At 37.9% G+C, this 18,687-nt stretch overlaps 1 protein-coding gene and 1 long non-coding RNA gene across 3 annotated transcripts in view; one reads left to right on the forward strand and one right to left on the reverse strand.

Annotated features, from left to right (window-relative positions):
* LOC125234894 overlaps window positions 1-18,687 on the reverse strand; it is a 68,361-nt gene that overhangs the window by 32,023 nt on the left and 17,651 nt on the right. The gene's annotated exons all lie outside the window — the stretch shown is intronic.
* LOC125234548 lies at window positions 624-16,836 on the forward strand. 2 transcript variants are annotated; one of them, XR_007178013.1, is made up of 4 exons: window positions 624-897; window positions 7,347-7,481; window positions 7,640-7,730; window positions 16,456-16,836. It is a non-coding gene; the product is annotated as an uncharacterized LOC125234548 (long non-coding RNA). The 2 variants fall into 2 exon arrangements; XR_007178014.1 differs by lacking the exon at window positions 16,456-16,836 and having other exon boundaries at window positions 7,640-7,834.

Consider the following 18,687-nt stretch of genomic DNA (forward strand, 5'->3'; position numbering starts at 1 on the left):
CACAGTATATAGACTTTTTTGTCGATGGGTATGGCCGCCATGTTTGGTTTATGACACTTAGACGGGGATTTTGTCGTACCAAAGAGTAAATTGCAAGTTTTTTCGGCACAACTTGGTTCCTCTACTCGTCGCAAGATGGCGTTGGCATTATTAAAATAAACAAGAATGACGTGCATTTGCGTCGGTGTAGACCCATCATGAAAACGTAGATATGATAATTTTATATTTAAAAAAAAGCTAACGTGACATAAATTTGACAAATGTCTAAAAGAAATATAGTATCTTCTGTGTAATATCTTCTTGCGTGCACGTGTGATTTATTGTTTAGTCAATTTAAATATCACTCTAAGTAAGAACTGTTAGACAAAACACTTTATCTCGTAGCATAATTGTATATTTCAATATATCACAGCCATACATTTTTATATTCTTTCAGGTGATTCAGCTTACCCACAGAGGCAAACACTACTGATGGATGCACTGACTTTTGGATGCACCTGTAGTAGGGTTATAGGATCTCCAGAAGCTCGTTATACCGCTTTACAAGTTCGAGCCCGCAACTGTATAGAGCGGTGTTTTGGGCGACTAAAAATCAGTTGGCAGTGTTTGTCGTCAATGGATAAACTGCACTACAAGCCAGCAGCGGCAGCTAAGATCGTTAAAACGTGTTGTGTGCTTGACAATATAGCTAACAAAGCGAATTGTGAACTGCCTCCGCTGAACCGACACGAAGAACAGGAGCAGCAGCAGGAGCAGAGATTAGCGGCGGAGTTTGACGCCCGTCAGCAGAATGCTGATATTTATTTGGCAATAGCTCCTGACAGGTGTTGGCTAAACAAAGAGCTGCAGCTGGGTCGCGCTGCTCGTCAAGCGCTTGTCCGGCAGTTAGCAAATTATGTAAGTAGTTATGGTAGGTCTATTTCATTTTATAGTTAAGGTGAGCCAAAAAAGCTATATTTTAAGTTCACATCTTAACCATTAGTATAATTATCATTAATTTCATTACAGAACCCATTTTTTCCTAACTTTTGTGTCGTCATGGGAGTGTCGTAAATTAGGTTTCGGGGCTGCTGATTTCAAAATTAATGTTCAATTTGGAATCTGACATTTGACACAAATTCGTCATGGGTATTGCTATATTATATTAGTATAATCAAGAACCATTTAATACTGGACTGACATAGCCCATACAAAAAAGCGTACCCCTGAAAAAAGCTCAATTTTTGGTTCAAAACTAGATGGCATTGTTTTGCAACCCGGGAGTTGAAAAAAACATAATTTCACCTATATTTTTACTTGTTTTTAGGGTTCCGTAGTCAACTAGGAACCCTTATAGTTTCGCCATGTCTTTCTGTCCGTCCGTCCGTCCGTCCGCGGATAATCTTAGTAACCGTTAGCACTAGAAAGCTGAAATTTGGTACCAATATGTATATCAATCACGCCAGCAAAGTGCAAAAATAAAAATTGGAAAAAAATATTTTATTAGTTTGCCCCCCTACATGTAAAGTGGGGTTTGATATTTTTTTTCATTCCAACCCTAACGTGTGATATATTGTTGGGCAGGTATTTAAAAATGAATAAGGGTTTACTAAGATCATTTTTTGATAATGTTAATATTTTCGGAAATAATCGCTCCTAAAGGAAAAAAATGTGCGTCCCCTCTAACTTTTGAACCATAAGTTTAAAAAATATGAAAAAAATCACAAAAGTAGAACTTTATAAGGACTTTCTAGGAAAATTATTTTGAACTTGATAGGTTCAGTAGTTTTTGAGAAAAATACGGAAAACTACGGAACCCTACACTGAGCGTGGCCCGACACGCTCTTGGCCGGTTTTTCCATTTAAATCCTTCCGACATCCGATATCGGATCGGATAAAAACGGACTAAGACAATAGATACTGTATCCCATCAAAAACAAAACTTGTAAAAACACCAAGTCTTCGCAACTCAGTTTGTTCGCGCCCTTTTCATTCATTATCATTCATATCGTCCATCCCGTTCGCTCTTCCTTATGATAGGTTCAACCTCATTTTTATTTGTCGTGTCACCTGCCTTTTTGCCGACCTTCTTAAAAAATATAAGAAAATACGTCAATCTGCTAAACTAAAAGACATTCGATGTCAATGTGAAAAAATATCCGCAACGACGAATAAAGTTATAATTATTAATTAAATAAATAACGATTCGCGAGTGTACACAAGAAAGAGTGAACCAAGTAAATATTCGAAAGGGTGGCCGCCCGCTGAACTGTCGAGAAAACAACAGCAGTAAGTTCGGCACGCATCAATTACCATAATTTTATTTTTCCGTTTTATTTTATTTTATATTACAATAGTTCGTCAGGAACTACGTAATCGCTGGTCCTTCAACACAGTTCTTCTGGCGTAAAAAAGAGTTGAGATCCCTGTAATACCAAGTCGGTTAATTTATTCAGTCCCTAATACTTAAAGGACCTTCTGCCATAAATTATTACGTAGTTTACTAATAGCTATACTTTCGTATTTTGCATTTCTCATGATGCGTCGAATAGCATTCAAATGTATATGATGAAAACTCGACTCGACGCCGCTTGATTCCGCATATGTGGAAGCCAGGCTTTATGGAAAAAGTAGGTTTTTGTGACAACTACCAATAAGATTTTGCCAGGGAGACTAGAGATAAGGAGGAAAGTCTGTCGAAGTAGAACAGTCGCAAAAATGACCGGCTGAGCCTTTATAATTGCAGTTACAAATATCTCCACTTGGAGCGCATGTCTCGCTCAATGATCAGCGATGTGAGATGACATTAGACGTTCTTTTCTCTAGGCTAATTTCGTCAGACTGAGCAAGTCAAGACGTAGTCCCGTGGTAGTGCGCTGGCTTCGTACGCAGATGTTCTCGGGTTCAATTCTGACAGCGATCTTTCTGCTTTTTGTTTTTTTTTATACATTTATTTTCTTTTTGTGTATTTTATTTGTGTTTATTTATTGTTTTATTCATACAAATGTTAACTTAAGCCCTTTTACATTGTTTGCCCCATCTTAGGATTCTTCAGTAATGTTGTAAGTCTTGCAAATGAAATTTAAAAAAGTTGTAACAAAACAAAAAAATATTTTTGGACATTAAAAAAATAAAATAATTAAAGAAAAATATTAGTAGAAAAAAATAATAAAGGTCTCACCAGGATTTGAACCCGGGACCCCTTGCTCCGTAGGCGGGGTCACTCACTACCGAGAAGGCAAAGAGATTGTCAAACCCTTATGCACCTGCGATTGCAGCGCCACCTATCTTTTCTTTTATATGTGCACTTCTGATACTTAAAGAGGTTGCTCCTTTATTTCTATTCTTCATGGATTTTGCACATTCAAAAATCTTTAAATAATACTCAACTCGTTTCGGTCGCACTCGTACAAATATAGGATTGGTGCGAGCGAGACGGAGATTGATTGTCAACATGATATCTATCATAATCATAAACACTATTCGAAATGGCCTCATTTAAAATATAAATTTGAAATATATTGAAAGTAATATTACTAATCATTGACGTCACGCTCAAAATGAAAGCGATAGAAAATTTGACAGTATGGTACTCTTTTGGATGACTGTCATAATTCAAAATAAGAACGATGCCGATGGCTTGCGTTGTAAACAGGGACTGAAACATGACACGGGCCCCTAGCGTCATCTATACTTTTTACTGTATCATTTGTAATGCCGTTGAACTACCGCGTGCGTATTTTTAGGGTTCCGTAGTCAACTAGGAACCCTTATAGTTTCGCCATGTCTGTCTGTCCGTCCGTCCGTCCGTCCGTCCGTCCGTCCGTCCGCGGATAATCTCAGTAACCGTTAGCACTAGAAAGCTGAAATTTGGTACCAATATGTATATCAATCACGCCAACAAAGTGCAAAAATAAAAAATGGAAAAAAATGTTTTATTAGGGTACCCCCCCTACATGTAAAGTGGGGGCTGATATTTTTTTTCATTGCAACCCCAACGTGTGATATATTGTTGGATAGGTATTAAAAAATGAATAAGGGTTTACTAAGATCGCTTTTTGATAATATTAATATTTTTGTGAATAATCGCTCCTAAAGGAAAAAAATGTGCGTCCCCCCCTCTAACTTTTGAACAATATGTTTAAAAAATATGAAAAAAATGACAAAAGTAGAACTTTATAAATACTTTCTAGGAAAATTGTTTTGAACTTGATAGGTTCAGTAGTTTTTGAGAAAAATACAGAAAACTACGGAACCCTACACTGAGCGTGGCCCGACACGCTCTTGGCCGGTTTTTTTTAACAGGTTCACTGCGAAACAGGTCATTCTGACCCTGTTCTGGACTTCCCCCTGGTGCGGCGACAGAAATGCGCAACTTTACCCTGGTGCGAAGCCCATATCATTGTTATATTTTATTATTTTTATATAGTCAAGTATACGTTTATATTTATCATTTTACACTCTATTTGACAGCATATAAATTAATAAACAGGTCACATATGTCCTGTTCGCACCAGTCTTAGACTTTTGTTATTCAGTGCGGAACAGGGCCTTTAATGACCTGTTACGCACGACCTTGTATAGCACTGGAGCAAAGTGCAAAATGCATTAGTGTTGTTACCATATTATCAATCCACACGTTATTTTGTGGTGAAAAAATGTTTTTCGATTGTTTTAAATGAAATTCGTTAAATACAATATAACGCTTTTATACGCAAAACGCTTACAATTTTGCTAAATATTATTACGTAAAAATATATTGTAAAAAGTTCAAATTGCTTGATGCAAAATATTTACTAAAATTTCTAAAAATCGTTTTTTAAATAATGTTAAGAGCAAAGTTAAAAGTTTTGGTTGTATATAAAAATCTGGTTACATTAAAGGTAAAGAAAGTAAGAATTGGATCGATATATTAGTTCGTTTATTTTCCTCATCACTACTAAATCATCGACATTTTTACCTGTGCCCGTTCTGGCTGTGCGGCACAAGTCAATTTTGACCTGTTAATTAATTCGTCTATAAAATCTAAACGAACAGTCATCAACTTCGGCGAAGACAGTATTTTGTAGATTAGTTATTAGACTAAATATTGTTTCAATAAAATTTAATAAATGTGTATCTGGTAAAGGTATTTTAGGTAAAATATGAAACCCTCCTTACAAGCTGTAATTGACTTGTACCGCACAGAGAGAAAGCTCAATACAGGACTCTCATGGGTTGTAACGCACTGAGAGCGAGTTCACAAAATCCGGCTCCGCAGTGAACGTGTTAAATAACGACATTTTTATTCAAATGACACTCTTAGTGACATCTAGCGACATAGATTGACGGCTGCCAGCTGGGGTACGGTATTTAGTATGGGCTCTGCTGGTCCTGTATTAAATGGTTCTTGGTATAATGTAAAATACCCCATAATGGACGGTGATACCATTATGGACAAATCCTTAAAAATAATAATTTGAAATTAGTTCCTAAAAATTGACGGCATTGTACCATAAACAAGAGTAATAGAGCTGCTTAATTTTGACGTTTCATTTAATTCGGTTATTTCTGAAGGATTGGCGGCTAGATAAAAGTCATCAGTTTACTGAAAAAAAATATTAGTAAAAATTCTCATTAAATAAGGTTGCTAAGAGAGTAGAGTTCATGTATAAATTAATAAAAAAAATAATACTCGGTGTAAACTTGAATGAGTTTTACTTACTGTATTAACCATGAGATAAGGTATAAAACATACTAGTTTGTTACTCCAAAGATATAAAGAAATTGTGTTATTTTGCGAGTGTCCATAACTGGACCCGGAAAACTGCGTACCTCCGTTCCGTGGACAAGGAACAATTTACAAAAACCAAAATTTACAAGAAACAATCCTATGTTAAAATAACCCAAACTAATTTTATTTGGGGTATATAAAATTGTCTCATTGAGTATTAGTTTGCTTTAAATGTAAATTTTTAAACTTATTTCACCGTTCATAATGGGGGATCCATTACTGGAGTACTGCCGTCCATGATTGGAGAAAAAGCACCTTGCTTTAATTTGTTAATTATGAAGAAACCAATAGGAGTATCTATTCTGCAATGCGCTGGAAGACATTCAAGTTTTAACACGTTTAGCGTTTAGCGGTAGAATTTTTACATGTTTCAGTGAAATATCGAAAATAGGCAAAATTTCATCTTAAACTGTCCATGATTGGGCCCGTTACCTTATAGTCGTTGGATAAGTTCGGTTCGGTACAAAACTTTTTTCTCTACACTTAAATAGGTTTGTAAAAAAGTTTTCGAATAAAAGTGACGTTATTCTAAAACAAATTTAAAAAAACCGGTCAAGTGCGAGTCGGAATCGCCCACCGAGGGTTCCTTACAAACTTTCAAACTCCCCAGTTAAAATAATCTCACGTTTTCACATACCTCTAACGACTTGACTAGAAGACAAAAGTATAGGTACTAATGAGCATTATTGTGTATAGCGCCATCTCTCGGTGAATTCGCTAACTAATTTGCGCGACCATATTAGTATGTTGGTTTTTCAGGGATTATTCTTTATAATGTTAACCGATTTAAACAATTTTTACTTTATTGGAAAGAATTTGATTTACGTAACATCTCGTATTAATTTGAAGTACTATATACATCCGCAAAGGTGGGTAAATTAAAAGTAAAAATCTGAAAAGTTTTTTGTGAATTAAAAAAAAGGTTTTCAAGATAAAACAAATGTTTCCTAAAATTTTCATAATTTTTCGTTGGTAAACTTCGGAGATAAGGGGGGGACGGTATTTTTTTTTACATTTTCCTTCAAAATTCTTTTTTTTTCCACAACAAAAATTTAAAAAAAATAGTTTATTTACGTTCAATTTGAGCTCTTTCTAACGATACCCCACTTGACCTAGTAACTTGAAATTTACAGTTTGCCCCCCTTTCATTTTGGCCATGTTCTACAATTAAAATTAATAAATTAAAAAAAATTATATGTTCTATTTGTAGAGGTTCACAATGTTCACAACTATTCCAAATTTCAAGTTGATAGCATTAGTAGTTCTCGAGATATTTAGGAATGTGACAGACGGACAGACAGACGGACAGAGTCGCACCATAAGGGTTCCTGTTGTACCTTTTTGGTACGGAACCCTAAAAATGATATTGCGCTACCTCTTTCTTAGTTTGCCCCTTCTATTCGGGCCCCGTAACGCCTAGGGTTCTGTTGCCTACGTATTGACTTATTGAGGTGGCGTTCTTTTGTGACATGTCGAAACCTGCGCTGTTCTGATGTTGGAATCCATGAAGAGTTGAGGGATTTTTTAGCAACTCAAGCATTTTCTCTTGTAAATTAACACTAATTAACTTGTAAATTTATTTTTTATGTTACAGTGATTCTTCATCGGACCAAGGCCGATTTGTCCAGGACCAATTTTCGGATCTCCTGGGCTTCCTGGAACAAGGACTAGTGATTGTTTCGAGGAGCTGTCATGGTGTTGGCTCTTGATATTTTATCGTGAAACGCAGGTATCCTTTCAATTGCTAGTTTTTCAATTCCACATTCGACGTTCAAATACAACTTTGCCCCCTTGTATAACAAATAACTATTACTGCCAAGTGCCAAGCCCTTTGCACACGCCAATGGTTGGAAACTTCTGATTTATTCGTGATCATTATTATTGCAGATTTAATGATGAAGGCGCGTCGGAACCCAAACGTCAAGAATCGCCGACGTTCACAGAAGCAGCTACAATGAGCGGAGAATCTGAGAGCCAGGTAATAAGTTTAACAAAATTGAAAATATCTGTGTATCTACAATGCCAACAATAGAGGAAAAACGACTTAACCCTTTAATGCACAGCGATGTATATATGCATCATCTATTTTTGACTGTAATTACAGCATGTCAAAATACAAATTTGAATTAATCTTTGTCAAGGTCATGCATTTAAGGGTTAAATTTATAAAAATAAAAGCTTGAATTCATAAAAAAATACTGAACTGATTAGTTGAAAAGAGTTATGTCCCTTTTTTAACAGACTTTTTTTATCGAAAATAAAGGAGGTTATATAATTATTAGGGTTCATGTTTTTCTTTAACTTTACCGCCGCTCCAAATCTCAAGGAAGGGGTTCTCAATTCGTCTGTATTTTTTTTGGTTTTAGGGTTCCGTACCAAAAAGGTACAAAAGGAACCTTTATGGTCCCACTCTGTCCGTATGTCTGTCTGTCTGTCATATTTCTAAATATCTCGAGAACTAGGTAATTTTGCTATCGATTTGAAATTTGGAACAGGTATGAACATTTTTAACTTCTAATGGCAAACTGTAAATCATGTCAAGCTACTACGTCAAGTGGGGTATCGTATGAAAAAGCTCAAATTGTACATATCAAAACTATTTTTAACCGCCGCCTCAAATCTGTCAAGGAAGGAAGGTTCTAGGGATGGTCAGAGGGCGCTGCGAGTCCTTGTATAGATTACTCATATGAGAGATAATTTCGACCTCAGCATCTGTGACCTGGGTGGCCGAGCGGAAATAGGCATCTGCCGCGATTGCAGGGTACGTTGGTTCGATTCCAGCCTCAGGCACTGGAGGCCTTGGTCACTTTTTCTTTCATATGTGTAATTTATTTCGGTTTTAAAAACTAATCAGATTTAAAATTCAATTTAACCACCCTTGCGGATTTTATCGAACAGATCGAACTACAAATGAATACGAGATTATACGTAAAAAAAATCTCTTCTAAATAAAGATTAAACTATGCAAATGAGTTAACATTAAGAAATAATTATCCCTGAAAAACTAACATACTAAACAGGTCGCGCAAATTAGTTAGCGAATTCACCGATACCTATAGGTAATTATAGTCAAATCTTTAAAGTTATAGGTACATATATGAGATACATGAGATTATTTTAACTTTTGTAAGTTTGTACGGATACTACTCAGTGGGCCAGTCCGACTCGCACTTGACCGGTTTCTTTATGTTGTCGATTTCTCCGTTGTTACAGGACCGATTTCATTTTTTTTTATTGAATGTATATATGTATACAGATTTGAGATTAGTCCTATTTTTATCAAAATCCAGTTCTGATGATGGGATCCTGGAGAAATCAAGGCAACTCCTCGAATCTTGAAGGCATACATGTGGTGATTTTTGTGTTTTTATAAGAACAGCATGCATATACGTACGGAACAGTGACATTTGGTGCAGTGGAACTGCTGATGATGGTCAGAACGGAACTCCTCAAGTCTGAAAGGCACACTCATAGTGACTTTGGTATTTTTATAAGAACAGCATGCATTTATGTTCAGAACAGTGGAACTCAGTGCAATGGAACTGATGATGATGGAAATGGATCAGAATGGAACTCCTCAAATCTGCACGGCACACTTACAATGAATTTGGTATTTATATGAGAATAGCTTTAATTTAAGTACATTCATAACAGTGACATTTGGTGCAGTGGAACTGCTGATGATGGTCATAAAGGAACTCCTCAAATCTGGACGACACACTTATAGTGACTTAATTTAGTATTATTATAAGAACAGTATGCATTTACGTTCAGAACAGTGGTCGCGTTAGAGCTCGCGGGTTCGAACCCCGGATCGCACTAATGAGGTTTTTGGAATTTATGTGCGAAATGTCATTTGATATTTGCCAGTAGCTTTTCGCTGAAGGACAGCATTGTGAGGAAACCGGGTAATCCTAATAAAGCCCTAATTACCCATCGGGTTGGAAGGTCAGATGGAAGTCGCTTTCGTTAAACTAGTGCCTACGCCAAATCTTGGGATTGATTGTCAAAGCAGACCCCAGGCTCCCAAAGACCATAACTTTAATTTATTCAGGTATACATATATTGGTTTTTGTGTTATTATAAGAACAGCATGCGTTTACGTACGGTCGACTACAAAGAGATGTATACACTTTTTCAGCTTCTTGCATCGTAATAAGGTGAGAAATGGATACATCTCTTTGTAGTCGACCGTACCGAACAGTGACATTTAGTGCAGTGGAACTGCTGATGATGATCAGAACGGAACTACTCAAATTTGAACGAGACACTTATTATGACTTTGGTTTTAGGATTCCGTACCTCAAAAAGGAAAAACGGAACCCTCATAGGATCACTCGTGCGCCTGTCTGTCCGTCTGTCACAGCCTATTTTCTCCAAAATTTGTAGTGATACTACATACATTTTATATGAAAATTAACCTCAATATCACCATCGGTTTTCGATGCCGTTTTTTTCCACAGAAAACATACACCGAAGCTTAACGCCTATATAAAATCGTGGCTTACCTTCTGAACTCCTAATTTTGCATTCCTTTAGGCCATATAAAAGCCCTGAACTTTAGATATGCCGCGATATAAACACTAGGCTATGTCAAACTTCTAGGACTTGGTACACAGTAATTACAAAACAGAACTAGACTTTGCGTACACCAAAATGTTTCTTTTTTAACGTAGAATTTAGTAAATCCGATCACATCCCACATCTTTCGGTATTTCCAAAAAAGTAATTAGATATTGGTTACTTGAAATAGGTTAGAGAATGTACGGTAGAAATAAGTCAGAATTTGACAAATAGAAAAAGTTGGTGCGTTTCGTTTCACGTAGTTCGGAGGGGAGACACAAATAGAAAAAGATCAAAGATTTGTTAAGAAATTCTATTAAATCCCGTGTGGTGATAACTATTATTAAATAGTATAAATAATGTCGATACGGTTTGAAGTTTAATTTATTCAAGGTTTTTTAATAGGATTGAGTCTGATATGGAGAGCGGACCGAACAAACGGAACGCAGATTTTCGTGGGTTGGTTCAGTCGACGGTTTTGACAGATGAGCACAGGATCGAATACGGGAACACGCGCGCTCCGTTAATTAATTTCTGATCCGGTCCCCGCCGCCGCCGCAGGCGGCTGATTGCGCCTTGACATGCTGCCAGGCGTAGTTCTCGTGTTAGTAAACTAAGAAAACGTATATCGCGTGCGAAGTGTGCGTTGCGTGCAGTGTGTTGAAAGCCCGCGAGGCTTCCGAGTCTTCACCGTAGAGTACAGCTGACGGGGCGTGGGCTGTATGCCGGGCGCTGCTGCAAGGTAGCGCCGGCGACCTCAAGGTGTTTTACACGTCCCCCCCATCATTTGCCGGCGTCGTCTGACCGGCGCCTTTGGCGCGGGCGCGTCAACGATGCGCTGATAGCGCTGGCGTCTTTCTCCGCAAGCTACAGCTCCCGGACCCGGGCTGTGAGTCGCGCGGCGCCTGGTCCGCCGCCGACCAAGCTAAGGACTTCACGGGTCACACTCGCGACCTGAACTACAGCGAGCTCGTCGCCCACCGCCGCCACCGACGTTCCGCCCGTACCCTGACGGTACCGGCGCTACAAACGACGAGACCGCGGGTTCGTGAGTGCACAAACATTTTCCCCCCGTTTTCTTTGGCCAAAGATACGCGTAGTCGTCTATCATACAACACCGCGCGTGTAGACCATAAGCGGCTAGACCTTAAGTTTAACCGGCCTTGAGCCCATGTAATCGGCCCTTAGTTTTTTAGTCCTAATGAATTATATTTGCATGAATTAATATTTCGGCATTATTATTCACATCAACTCTATGAAACCCACAGCGTTAGATTAGTATAGCAAGAGGACCTTGTACTACAAAAGTCCGAAGCCTTACCAGAGTTCATTCCGGCACACTTTTCATATAACACCCATTTTATTCATTACAATACATTTTACAAAATAATAACCAAATACCAATCCCATTCACTACAAAATGGCGCCCGAAGCAATTTAATACTTTATTACCCTGTGGATTTCATAGTGTATTATTTCTTAAAAATTTAAATTTAATAAATTTGAAATTTTTTGGGCCACATTTTTTACCTGAATCTTCATCAGTCACTAAATATTGACAATAGAATAAATTTATTAATTAATTTGTGAGTCCACTTGTAACAGGCTAGCAAGTTTATTTATTATTATAATTTTTTAGGCTGCGCTATGAATAAATAGCATAGCACCAGCCACTTATTATTTCTCACTCTCACTTTAAGAGTGCATTTATATTTTATTTCACATTTTCTGCAAACACAGAAGTGTCATTGATTTATTTATTGCTAGACCTGACTCAGGTGGACCCACGTCTTTGGCAACATGTCGGACGTCGAAGATTATCAAGAAGTAAATACAAGAGACAATAAGTCTCCGATCCCCTCATATGTCAACACGCGACCGCGGGGTCCTGCTCATGCAGAAGCCCACCCGCCCGGCCCATCCACATCAGACAATCCTCAACCCTCAATGCCTACATTGGGGGCACCTGAACTTGTTCGCCGAGCAAACCTGGATTTGACAGGGAAGTTTTCTACTCCCATTAGAGATATTAGGGAAAATAATGAACGCATTGTTCATGTCCTAAAAGAGGACCATCTGCGGTCCTGGAACTTAAAGCTTTCAGGTGACTCGGACGTCTCTGATTTTTTGTCACGGATTGACAACTATAGGCGGAGTCGACATACACTCCTGCCTAGCTATTCTTGAATAGTATACTAATCAATATTGTAACGAGGTATACCTACACCATTTTGTTAAAAAAAAGGTCGTGACCTATTGACGAATGGCATGCATTCCACAAGATGCATTCCAAATTCGTTACATGACCTGAAGTTGCTACAAGGTGTAAGCTCGAATTAGTTGCAAATATTTTGGTAAATTTTTTTGGGTAAAGTTATTATAAAAACCCACATTTTTTTAAAAGGGATCCCTACTTCCTTGGCCATAGTTGCCAAGATTTTTTTTTAGTGTCCACAGAACACACTTTTTATGTGATCACATACTAATTTTGACAACTTAAGTCAAAAATTTTTTTTGGAACGTTCCCATTAAAACCAATTTCTTACATAACTGTACACCCTAAGCCGGCAGGGTAGTACAAAATCATGGACTAAAACTCAATACTTTGGGAGAAAAAACGAAAAATAAGTTTTTTTTCTTAGTATATTGAAAGCCTCAAGGCAAAACTTAGGAATTTAAACTAGAAGTGTGAGACATGAATAAGCCTCCACTATCTAAATAATTTAAAGTTGTAAATAACAAGTAATAAATAGTTACCAAGTTACTGTAGAATACTAGAACTATAGGTATAAGCATGTATATAATATTGCATGCTAAATTTAGTATTGAAATAATTAATGAATATGGTGAACTTACAACAAGTGACCCTGATCAAAGTACTTGGCACTTAAACGTTGTATAGCCATAGAAGCTAAAGGTAGCTCGTATTAAGTAGGTATGCTATAAGTAATTATAGTCATAGTAATTAAACTATTTAATTTAAAATTATCTTTAACGAACTATAGATAAAACCTTAAGTTAAAATTTCAGAAACCATAGTGGGACGCCACTATGATTTCAAACACTTAGAATAGGAAACAATACTAGTTAAGAAATTAGCTATAAAACGTAGAAATAGGAATTATAGTCCAAGCGACAATAGTAAGTAGCATAAGTGCATGATAATTATTCAAAGAAAAAATAATTGTTGATTGGATCTATATTCCTTATTTTTTTCACGGTTACCCCGGCTGTTTCGGTCGAGTGGTACTCTCCCTTTTTGCCGAGAAGGGGGATACTGTAGTGATACTACATACATTTTATATGAAAATTAACCTCAATATCACCATCGGTTTTCGATGCCGTTTTTTTCCACAGAAAACATACACCGAAGCTTAACGCCTATATAAAATCGTGGCTTACCTTCTGAACTCCTAATTTTGCATTCCTTTAGGCCATATAAAAGCCCTGAACTTTAGATATGCCGCGATATAAACACTAGGCTATGTCAAACTTCTAGGACTTGGTACACAGTAATTACAAAACAGAACTAGACTTTGCGTACACCAAAATGTTTCTTTTTTAACGTAGAATTTAGTAAATCCGATCACATCCCACATCTTTCGGTATTTCCAAAAAAGTAATTAGATATTGGTTACTTGAAATAGGTTAGAGAATGTACGGTAGAAATAAGTCAGAATTTGACAAATAGAAAAAGTTGGTGCGTTTCGTTTCACGTAGTTCGGAGGGGAGACACAAATAGAAAAAGATCAAAGATTTGTTAAGAAATTCTATTAAATCCCGTGTGGTGATAACTATTATTAAATAGTATAAATAATGTCGATACGGTTTGAAGTTTAATTTATTCAAGGTTTTTTAATAGGATTGAGTCTGATATGGAGAGCGGACCGAACAAACGGAACGCAGATTTTCGTGGGTTGGTTCAGTCGACGGTTTTGACAGATGAGCACAGGATCGAATACGGGAACACGCGCGCTCCGTTAATTAATTTCTGATCCGGTCCCCGCCGCCGCCGCAGGCGGCTGATTGCGCCTTGACATGCTGCCAGGCGTAGTTCTCGTGTTAGTAAACTAAGAAAACGTATATCGCGTGCGAAGTGTGCGTTGCGTGCAGTGTGTTGAAAGCCCGCGAGGCTTCCGAGTCTTCACCGTAGAGTACAGCTGACGGGGCGTGGGCTGTATGCCGGGCGCTGCTGCAAGGTAGCGCCGGCGACCTCAAGGTGTTTTACACGTCCCCCCCCATCATTTGCCGGCGTCGTCTGACCGGCGCCTTTGGCGCGGGCGCGTCAACGATGCGCTGATAGCGCTGGCGTCTTTCTCCGCAAGCTACAGCTCCCGGACCCGGGCTGTGAGTCGCGCGGCGCCTGGTCCGCCGCCGACCAAGCTAAGGACTTCACGGGTCACACTCGCGACCTGAACTACAGCGAGCTCGTCGCCCACCGCCGCCACCGACGTTCCGCCCGTACCCTGACGGTACCGGCGCTACAAACGACGAGACCGCGAGTTCGTGAGTGCACAAACATTTTCCCCCCGTTTTCTTTGGCCAAAGATACGCGTAGTCGTCTATCATACAACACCGCGCGTGTAGACCATAAGCGGCTAGACCTTAAGTTTAACCGGCCTTGAGCCCATGTAATCGGCCCTTAGTTTTTTAGTCCTAATGAATTATATTTGCATGAATTAATATTTCGGCATTATTATTCACATCAACTCTATGAAACCCACAGCGTTAGATTAGTATAGCAAGAGGACCTTGTATTACAAAAGTCCGAAGCCTTACCAGAGTTCATTCCGGCACACTTTTCATATAACACCCATTTTATTCATTACAATACATTTTACAAAATAATAACCAAATACCAATCCCATTCACTACAAATTACTTGAGTTTGGGGTTGGTGCAGTGGAACTGCTTATGATGATCAGAACGAAACTTCTCAAAGACGACACAAAAGGATCTTTGTTTGCTAAGCATATTGAGTTTTTAACTTAAATTTTGTCAAACTCGATTTCTTATAGGTAGTCGGATATTGGATTCATGACGAATTGAGGGAACTCCTTAAACCTTAACGGTAGGTATACGTTATTGATGTATTCATTTGTATTTCCATCAAATAACCAGACATTGAAAGCAGTTTTAAAAAATACACATTTCTACACAACATGGAACTTGACTGTACTTAAAATAAATTATTTAATACCATGCACGAAATAAAGCATCAGATAAATATAAGGAAAACATGGATAGAAGTTATTTTTAAATACAAATTCTATTTAATTCGTCAGGTAGAAATATATAAAGTAAATGAGTTGAACGTGACGTCACTCAATTCGATTTCATATTAGCAAAACGTTAAAATTCGTTTTGACAGTTCTTAAAGGGAAGCTGATTTGACTAGGAGGCAAGTAGCCTATTCAACATTCGTAAGTACCTTTCACCAGAACTCCAAAAGCGGCGGTTTTTTAGGGTTCCGTACCAAAAAGGTACAAAAGGAACCTTTATGGTGCCGTTCCGTCCGTCTTGTGTGTCCGTCCGTCTGTCACATAACTTAATATCTCGAGAACTACTTATATTACGGCTTTTTAACCGGAGCTACAGTCCGGTCTGGGAGAAAGCGAAAGCGCAACTTGGCATGTATTAAGTGCAAAATAGCAATAGAGTGCGATGAAAAAACATTTTCCCCCTCACTAGCTCGGAAACACGTGTTTTGTCCTTTAATACCAGCGGGTAAAAACGCATTTTATCCACTAGTGGGTAAAGTAATTTGACCTTGAATAAAGTCAAATTAACTGCTTTAAAATTGATAAAGTAGGTGAATCTAGTAATAAAGATGATTTACCACCTGTGGAACTACTGGAAGCAGTGATAAACGCATTTTTTGCGTTGTAGTTTCCTCGCTATAGTGAGGGGAAAAGTTTTGTGTTACACTCGGGTGCAAATGTATTTTACTTCTCGTGTTTTAAAACACGCAAGTTTAGAGTTCTATTCTCGAACCACTCACTTCGCTCGTGGTTCAACTATAGAATCCTTTCACTTGCTCATTTTTCAATTCCATACTATGCGTTAAAATACAACTTTGCCCCCTAGTATAACAAATAACTGTTAATTAATGTTCATTGACTAAATCACCATTATCACAGGAATGCGGAGCACCTAGCTACTACTAAAATGGAGAACCCGGACCTATTAGCGACATGGAACTGACCAGGACCGTCGTGGGCTCCTCATGTGCCACCCCCGGATACCTTTTCTGATTGTGGTGTTTACAGTACAGTAGTGTACATATTCATGAAAAAAAAATTGTAGGTACTTTTTTTACATTTTTAAAAAACGCACTCTGCATGGTTTTGGAGTTTCGACTTCGTGCTAGATAAAAACCCCCAGGCAAGAGCAAACAATTTTTTTTCCTAGCCTATATTTGTGACCCACTGCAAAGGCCTCTCTTTTCTTCCGCCACCCATCACGTTTTGCCGCCTGCTTCGGCTAGCCGCTGCAAAATACGTCGAGGTCATCTCGCCTCGTTTTTTAGGGTTCCGTACCTCAAAGAGGAAAAACGGAACCCTTATAGGATCACTCGCGTGTCTGTCTGTCCCTCTGTCACAGCCGATTTCTCCGAAACTACTAGACCGATTTACTTGAAATTTGGCACACGTATGTAAACAAGTGGCCCAAAGACGGACATGTAATATAATTAAATGAAATTAAACGAAATTTAATCATAGGGGCCACTTTTGGGGGTAAAATTGACAATTAAAAATCAAAGTTATTAGAACTATATTGTGTTACATATCAAATGAAAGAGCATTTTATAAGCATCTCAAATATATTTTTTTTATAGTTTTTATTTCGGTAATTTAGAAGTAATTTAAGAAAATAAGCAAAAAATTACCATTCCCCCCTTATCTCCGAAACTACCTAGCGGAAAATTTTCAAAAAAATACACGAGATAGCCCTCTACCTGTAGATTACAGGAAAACCTATTAGAAATCTACAGTCAAGCGTAAGTCGGACTTAAGAGAAAAAACTCAAATTGAGATTTTTCACTCACTGCCGCTGCAAGTACTTACTAAATGTTTTGAAATTTTGTGAGCGCCATGGACAGGTAGAAAGAAATTCATTTCTGTTTAGAAATTGTTAAAAATTTTAAGCATTTGCCAAAATGACTTAAGTTCCTACTAAAAAAGAGGCGCTTACGACTGTTTAGAACTGCACTGACCATAATATTGCCCTAATAGGTCCAAAAAATGGTGTATATATACGAAAACAAAAAAATTGTGCCACCGACAACCAAAATCTGAAGTCTATTTGCTCTATCTCTTATAGTTTCCAAAATATACGCAAAATCTTTAAAGTACAAATTAGGGCTCCCGGTCGCGTCCGTGTTTCGTGTACCCGTTGCCGGGTATCCGTTCCCGTGTTACACGAATCCGGATTTCTGGCCCGTTTGGAACGGGTAATTAGGGACCGTGTAATTAAAGTCCGGGTACCCGTGTAGTCCGTGTGTCCGGATCGACGGACTCTAAAAACCCGCGGGTCCGATCCGTTCTCGACGTATAGTGATGCTTGATGATCGTTCGCGTTTTTGGTTCAAGCGAATATGAAAATCAGTTTAAAGAACCAAAAATGATAAAACCTTAATAACTAAAACGAGAAAGGGACAGCGGAGCAATTGTGACTGGGGGACAAATTTTAACTACTCGATTTTTTTCCATGTTTTACATTTTAGGTATTATTATATAGGGCACGCGTTTTCAGTGGCCTAAATTATTATGATGTCAGAAAGCATGAAACTTGGTATGCACATAGCTTTGACGTTCATAAGAATAAATAGAAGTAGAAACACGCCGAGGAGTCAATCTCTTCCCCCCCACTATTATATCCCATTTTTAGCGTTTTAAAATTTTCACAAAAACTATTAAAGGTTTTGATAAGTAAATATTACGAGTAGGTACTTACCAGAAATATGTCTAGGAGAATTACCATGAAATTCTCTACAATATTTCCATTTTAAGTATATTAACTAACAGTCGGTAGTGCTACCCCTACTCATCCCACTAGTAATTAAACACAAATATTATGCGGGGGACTTAAGCATAATTTGAAAATGATGAGTTAAAGCTATATACCTTAAAAGACAGTATTGTAGAAAATTTATATGGAGAATATACTTTTCCTAAATATCGTGATTATAGCTTTCACGGTTTTCATGACAATATAAAAAAAACTGAAGATAATGATATAAAAATGAGGGAAAAGAGGGAAACATTGACACTTCGGCGTCTGCGTACTTTTATTTTTTTCTGTTAAGTGTTTGTAAGTTATCTATATACAGTCTCATGCTTTTTATCACACCCTATCCGACTAGCTCAAGT

This window comes from Leguminivora glycinivorella, chromosome 16, assembly GCF_023078275.1.
Source record: "Leguminivora glycinivorella isolate SPB_JAAS2020 chromosome 16, LegGlyc_1.1, whole genome shotgun sequence".
Taxonomy (NCBI): domain Eukaryota; kingdom Metazoa; phylum Arthropoda; class Insecta; order Lepidoptera; family Tortricidae; genus Leguminivora; species Leguminivora glycinivorella.